The sequence below is a fragment of the Grammomys surdaster genome, unplaced genomic scaffold (genome assembly GCF_004785775.1).
Source record: "Grammomys surdaster isolate TR1022 unplaced genomic scaffold, NIH_TR_1.0 225, whole genome shotgun sequence".
NCBI lineage: Eukaryota > Metazoa > Chordata > Mammalia > Rodentia > Muridae > Grammomys > Grammomys surdaster.
Genome location: NW_021604670.1, coordinates 488427 through 495936, shown reverse-complemented (window position 1 = coordinate 495936; position 7510 = coordinate 488427). Strand labels below are relative to the sequence as shown.

At 37.1% G+C, this 7510-nt stretch overlaps 1 non-coding gene across 1 annotated transcript; it reads left to right on the top strand.

Annotated features, from left to right (window-relative positions):
• Positions 1-2991: 2991 nt before the first annotated feature.
• On the top strand, positions 2992-3151 carry LOC114626022. The gene has a single exon (XR_003712165.1). It is a non-coding gene; the product is annotated as a U1 spliceosomal RNA (small nuclear RNA).
• The last annotated feature ends 4359 nt before the right edge of the window (positions 3152-7510 follow it).

Below are 7510 nucleotides of genomic sequence, written 5' to 3'. Positions count from 1 at the left end.
ACCTGCTTCAGGCTCAGCAAAGACAGTGAGTAAATGTCTGGGATATTGCATAAAAGCTGTCTGCCCAACCAGTCAAAGCTATTAAAATCCATCTCTCTGAAATGAACCCTGAGAGGAGGTCAAACAAATCTAATTTTTATTGTTCCTTAAGGAGATGTCTGTGCCGGAGACAAAGGAGAAAGGCAAGAGGCCAGTTCAGAAAAGAAGGGGAAGAAAAAAAAACCCTAAGAGGCCTTAAAAAATTAAATGTTCAGAAGAGCTGTGGCAGGCAAGATAGATGATATATTACAGTGCTGGTTTAAACCTAATTGATGACTAATGCTGTAAGGCAGCTGAACCTATGCTGATCTATTATCCGTCTGGTCCGGGCTGAAGGGACACTACAAGGAGAAAAATTGCTAACTGTTTTAACCTGATGGAACTTTGGAAAAAATAACCAGTCTAGTTACTTTAAAAGATGAATGTCTGGGCAGTGACCTTCTAATGTATATCAGGGTCCTGCAATGCAAAATCAAAAGTTAATTAAACAGAATCCAGCACAAGAACAATGTAGAAAGTGTGCTTTAGAGCACAAGTAGCCATAATGAATTGTTCTGTTGTGTCCCTTCAAAATATTTCAAAATGGCTGTCAATGGAGATTGGTAATGCTGGAGGGATGACAGAGTGTTCTTGAGAAATCCAATGCACATGCAAACATCATCTGGGAAATACCTGCATATACTCACAGCTAAGCTACTGTCATGGGGAGGGAAGTAAGGTCATCAACAGAGTTGCTGTGATGGGTCAGAGGAGATGCATTTTCTTATAACAACATTCAGAATAAAATATAAGCAAATAATATAAAAATACTTTTAAACGATTCAGGAGCCAACTTGAAAGTGTTCCAGAGGCCATGTCTAGAATAGTGTTAGCCACTGAGTAGTGTAAGTATTAGGTTATGTCAAAGACTAAGAAATCAGAGCTAACATTACCAGTAGTCAAACAAGTGGGTTTCATGCGCCTCTTGATACCATGAATTGGAAAGTACCCAGCATCAATTCTGTGGCAGGCCTGCAACAAATGAATGGCCAGGAAGTAATTGTGAGGAAACATCAAACTAGCTGATGAATGTAGTACAAAGTATTTGGCAGATTCTCCTCAAAAGTATGGAGCTCGTAAATCAAATATAAAGTAAGAAGGATGCAGAAGTTGCTCCCTATCAAAAGAAGTGAAGGAGACACGGCCATTAAATGGAACCTGAAATGCTGGACCAGGAAAAGGCATGTTTATGGGATAACTGATTTGAATGAGAATGGCTCCCAATAGGTGCATATGTTTGAATAATTGGTCCCGAGTTTGTGGAATTGTTTAGGAAGGATTGGGAGATATAGCTTTGTTGGTGGAGATATGTCATTGGTAGCATAAATGTTATTTGAAAGGGCAAGGTTCTATCCCCAGTGCGCAACCAAAATTGGCAGCATCATCCATGTGGCTTTAGATTTAGAGGTCCACCAATATGTGGCAAGGCAGGTCCTGCATGAAGGTCCTGAGAGGATAAGAAGCCCTGAGAGGCTGTTGTGTGAAGTTGTGGACGTGAAGTTTGGATTGCATTTCAATTAAGAGATTGCCTTGAATCTCATAGGACTGGACTTTGAAACAGTGTTGAGACTGAAAGAATATGGGAACTTTTGAAGTTGAGCTAAGTTCATTTTGCATTATGATAGGGCCATAGAGCCTATGAGAGCCAGGGAGTGAAATATGTTGATTTGATTACTTTGTCCTTGGTTGGCGAAACTATTTTGGAAGAATTAGGTGTGGCCTTATTGAGAGAGGTGCATCACTGGAAATGGGTGTTGAAGTTTCAAAAGGATTTCACAGAGTGTGTGGATCCAAGTGTACACTCTCAGCTCTGCTCCAGTACAATGCCTGCTGCCATGCTCTGTCTATGATGAACATGGACTCTGACACTCTGGACCATAAGACCAAAATAAACTCTTCTGTTAGTTGCCTTGGTCATGATATCTTATCACAGTGATAGAAAAATAACTAAGACACAAGCATTACTTGTTGTCATTTAAAACTCTTTGTAAATCTATGATAATGCTGAAAACAAAACATTAATACACAAATGGCACTATTGTGCTTTCTTTAAGAACCTACACCTAGGCTTATTATTCTAGAGGACATTCTCTTCAGATGTGATTAAGGGATACCACCAAACCCTGGGTGCCCTCATTTTATTGGAAGGGGAAGGTATTATATAATAATAGTATATTATTATATTGATGAAAGTCATCAGAGGTCAGATCCCATAAGAGGCTCAAGGAGCTTCAATGACGTGTTGCCTGGGCAGTTCACATGGTTTAGACACAAAGACCAAGGAAAGCCCACTGAGAATAAATCAACCCTTAACACTGTCTATAGAGGTAAGTGAAGATAATTAGCCATTATAATTATTTCATTATATAGTTTTTTATTTTGCACTTATTCTAAGTTAGTTCTTGTACTGATGACATACACACATATATATATATATATATCTCCCCACATATTATCTCTAATCCTTATAAAAGCCTATAAGGGAGCTTTTGTGTGCATTTTAAAAACATATTGAGGAAACCACACTTTCTAAAGCAGACTTCTTTTCTAAATGAGAGCTTTGGCAGAGGCTGGAAGAATAGATGCCAGACTTTATGCCTACTGCTCCTACACTGAGGATATACAGCCTAAAGAGTGCAGAGCCAATTTCAAATGACTTTTAAAAAGCTCAACCATATCTGACCTATACCTTAGTCTGAATGTTGCATTTGGAAAGGAAAAAAATTAAGAGAGTCAGGTTCCAGCTAGCTGTGTAAGGCAAGATCACTGCAACGTCACCTCATCTGCTCAGAAGACAATGAATTCTAGAATTCAAGCAGAGTTTAGTTTCCCTTACCTCATACTAACCATCAGCATGCCCATTGCTAGTAATACTCATGTATTGTCTTGATTAGACAAGGACATTTTGAACATATCCTTGCCTTTCAGGGGAGATACCATGCTCACAAAGGTGATTTTCCTAGGGCAAGGTTTGTCCATCACATTCTGGATGTGCTGACCCCTGTCATTCCCCAAATATGAAAAACTAGCTGCAAAATTTATGGCAGTAGAGGACCATGTTTAAGATCCTCCCCATGCAAATCAAAACAAAACAAAACAAAATAAAAAAGCTCATTGATTAGTCTAAAAGACAGAAAAAGAAGTCACCCATTTGAGCTTGCTATGGGCAAGCCATGATAAGATCTCTCCTAGCATTGGTCAGATTTTCCTCCTTCTCCACCTCTTCCTCTTTCTTTTTCTTCTTCTTGTCTTATTTCTTTTCCTTTTTTCTTCCTTCTGATTCTCTTTATGTATGAAAGCACTGGAACTTAAAAAATCAATATTAACTACAAGTTTTAGGAAAACTTACACAGTGGGGATCCCCTGAGCATAGTCTTAACCACATATGTCTCATCTTAATATACAGAGATTAGAGAAAAGCTATCCTGGTGGAAAAGTCCATGGAAATAAGATCCTGTGTACAATGTTTAGAATAATGTACAAAAGATGGTGATGTAAGTGGGGAGCCAGGAGTAAGTGGGGAAAGTGACAGTTAAAACCACTGAATATTTGCAAAGGTAGCTCCAAATTTATCATGGAGATGCCATTAAATCCTCCAGGAGGGATCTGCATCTGATCTCTTGGCCCAGAAAATGACCCAGAATAAGTGTTGACTCTGCATTTGCCTCTTCATTACTCAAAACTTGAAGTCCGGAAGCTCAGGCTCAAGATTTATGGTTAAATTCTTCCAAAGAATGAAGCACTAAAGTGACCTTATAAAACCTCTTCTCAGTAAGAGCTCTTATTTCTGTCTTCCTTTCCAAGATCGAGTTATGCCCATGGCCCTTTAAGAGTCTCTTATAATTTAAGCTTCCTACAATATAAACTGATGGTTTTTTTCAAAGTATGAGAAGGATTGACTTATAAATGGATGCTGTGAGTGTTCTGATGTGGAAAATAAGAACAAAGATACTTAGAAAGAAATCTTAACTTCTCTATGTGGAATCTGACAGGTACACAGAGGCTCTGACCACCTCATAGGCTAGCTATGACCACTCAAGTTCCTGCACCACTTATTAGAAAGGCCAAAATCATATTTTATGAAGGTCGGCTAGTCCAATGAAAACATCTTGTTGAAAAACCTCAAGTGCTCTGTAAATAGATTTCTTAGAGTTTTATTGAAGGGTTTCTGAGAATACCACGGCTGATCACAGAGGTACATGAGTGAAGGGGCCAGGATGCAACCCTTGAAATTGATGTGTGCATCTCTTTGCAGATCTGTACTCGACTGTCCAGTTAAAACCACACGCTCTGATGTCAAGAAGACCTAAGACCAAATCTTAGTTATTTGGTCTACTGGCTATATGTAGAAACCTGGTACTTAGTGATTCTAAATCTTGGTGTTCTGTGGTTCTGTTGGTCAGTCCTCAAAGTTACTTTGAGGATAATTACTCTCCTGAGTAGTTGTATGGCCAAAGACCGCAGCTTTTGGAGCTTCATTCAGTTCTTCCCAATAAATTCTTCCTAGTCAGCATTGTTGATACTTACTTTTTCTTCCACAGGCCCAAATACTTCTTATGCTTTTTTATATATTTCCTACTTAGCACAATTTCTATATGTAACACTGTATAATTTACCATTTTTTATTTTCGACTTTGTCTCTGAAACTAACATATAAGTTTGAAAGATTTTTCTTATTTTACGTCTATGTTTTGCCTGATTATATGTCTGTGGAGTATATGTATGTAGTACCCACAGAGGCTGGAAGAGGGCATGGATTTCCTGGAACTGGAGTTACAGAAGGTTATTAGCTGACATGTGGACATTGGTAACCAAATTAGTCTTCCCTGAAATAGCATCAAATGTTTTTTACTGCTGGCCTATCTCTCCAGCCTGAAACTAACATTTTAACAATACAAGGGGAAATAGAATTGACTGTTTTAACCACTGCTACAATTTCGGGGTGTAGAACACAATTAAGGACTTAATAAATATTTATTGCATAAATGGATGGATGATTAAATTGTTGGCTAATAGAAGAATTCTTGCCTAGAATTTCTGGTTAAGTTGAGTTGATAAGTTTATTCTCCCACTACCCTTTAGTGCCATATACACAGTAATAAGACATTAACTACAAAAGAAGTAAATTGCAAACACATTTGTGTTACATAAGATGATAACATTAGGAAAAGTTAGATTAAAAGTATAGAACTTTTATTTAAGTTCCTGCACTACTTTTGAAAAGTCAAAGTCATATTTTATAAAGTATCTCTGAACACTTCTGGCAGTGCAAAATTATTTCAAATATTTTTAAAAAATGGTTTATGAAAGAAAGATAAGCATTTTTATAATCCAAAAAATAGAACAAAACACGCAACAATACTAAGGGGGCTAAAGATACAGCCCAGCAGACTCTTCACTTAGCCAACCTACAACATGGGTTGTTGAGAGTCAAACATAGTGGGGGATTTGCTTGATTCTCATGTGTTGGGTCTGACGATCTGGGGTAGAATGCATTTCTTCATGAATAGAAGCTTGAAGTCACACCACCTGTTGCCTGGGACTGTGGTTTCTAAAAAGTTCAAGAAGAAAGAACAGCTGCACAGTGAGGACTCCAGCCAAGCTATCTTCTTAATGGCTCATTTCTCCAGAAGGGTGGGAGATTAGTGTTTCCAAACATGACACATGAGATAGTTCAATGTTAAAGACAAATAATTAGTGTCGGAAGGCCAAGTGACAAAAATAGAATTACACATCAGGAAGATGTGTATAATAACATGGCTACAAAGAATATCATCAAACCTTCTAAAGGAAAGAGACCAGGTTACCTACCATAGAACAACACTGAGGCCAATAACAACTAACTTACAAATAGCTATCTTTGCCACAAGACAAACAGGCACCTTCCCAAAATGCTGACATGGAAAAGCTTTTAACTAACGATGGATGCATCTAGTGTTATTGTCTAAGACTATACTAATTTGCTAGGACTGTCACAATCAAACATAGACACTGGCTGACTTAAGCAACAAGAAAGCAATTTCCTCAGTCTGAAAGCTATAAGTGTAAGGTCAAGATGGCAATGAATGTGTATTCTCCTGGCGAACCTCCTCAACCTACAGAACACTGTCTTCTCACTGTGTCTGCTTGTCCACATATGATGTTTCCCATGGCATCTCCCCTGTGCACACATGTTCAGGCATATGTTTTAGTACTCCAATTCCATTGTCATATAAGAATATACACAGACTAACTTTGCTTTAACTTTATGTTTTTAATGGTCTTATTTTCAAAGACAGTCACATTCTGAAGCTTATGGTTTTAGCATATGAACTGGGAGGCACAGTTCAGCCCATAACAAATATGTATAAAACTAAGACTCACAACATAATTAGAGCACATGTTACTTATGGATACTTGCTTTAAATAATATCACATGTTATTTATTAGCATGGAGAAAAATGCCACAAAACAAAATTGTAGAAATATATCTAAAAATTGGAAAAGAAATTAATTATAAGTAAATCAAAGCTGTCTATTTGAAACTAGAGATTATCACAATGGATTCATTAAAAAAGCAAAAAACCAAAATAGTTCAAAAATTGAAACTCATAAGCAAGACATAAAGCATAAAAGGTCGACAACAGAATTAATATTAAACTGGCCTGTGATTGTGGTAGGAATTATAAAACCTTATCTCTCAAAAACAATTTAACACTTTGTATATAATGTATTATATGTATATAATATACAATTTATGTTTGTACATAAATATTTTCCATGTATATGGATACTAAATGAGTGTATATGTAATTCAATATATAAATTTAGCATAGAGAATATATGAACTTCCTCTAAAATCTTATCTTGGCCTTATCATTCTGTCATATGCCTCTTGGGTAGAATTAATCATGATAACTCAGACCTTCCTTACTATAGTCAATATACCTCATATAGTCCTTATAAGTATAAGGGAAACTGTACCTGTCTGTCTTTAATAGACTTTCTCCTCCACCCCCTGGGGCATTAACTATTTCTGTAACTCCAGTGATTGATACAGTGCATATGGTTGAAAAGTTCTTCTTGAATGAATGAATCCATGGTTTCTGGCCCTAAGAAACATCTATCCAAATAATAAGCAGCTAACATGCAAATTAATGAATCTAGGTACCAAGCTCTTTTCAAGTCTCGTACAGGGACTTTTCTATGAGTCTGGATGGTGTTCACATTATTTCCTTTTGCAGTAAGAAAATTTGAGAAAATTGAGTTAGTGTAACTCTCCCGAAGTCACGTTGATAAATGGTAGGTTCAGGAGTGTGCTCTGACTTTTCTGTCTTCATCAAAATCTTCCAGCATTATTCTTTCTTTCTTTCTTTCTCTCTTTCTTTCTCTCTTTCTTTCTTTCTTTCTTTCTTTCTTTCTTTCTTTCTTTCTCTCTCTCTCTCTCTCCCCC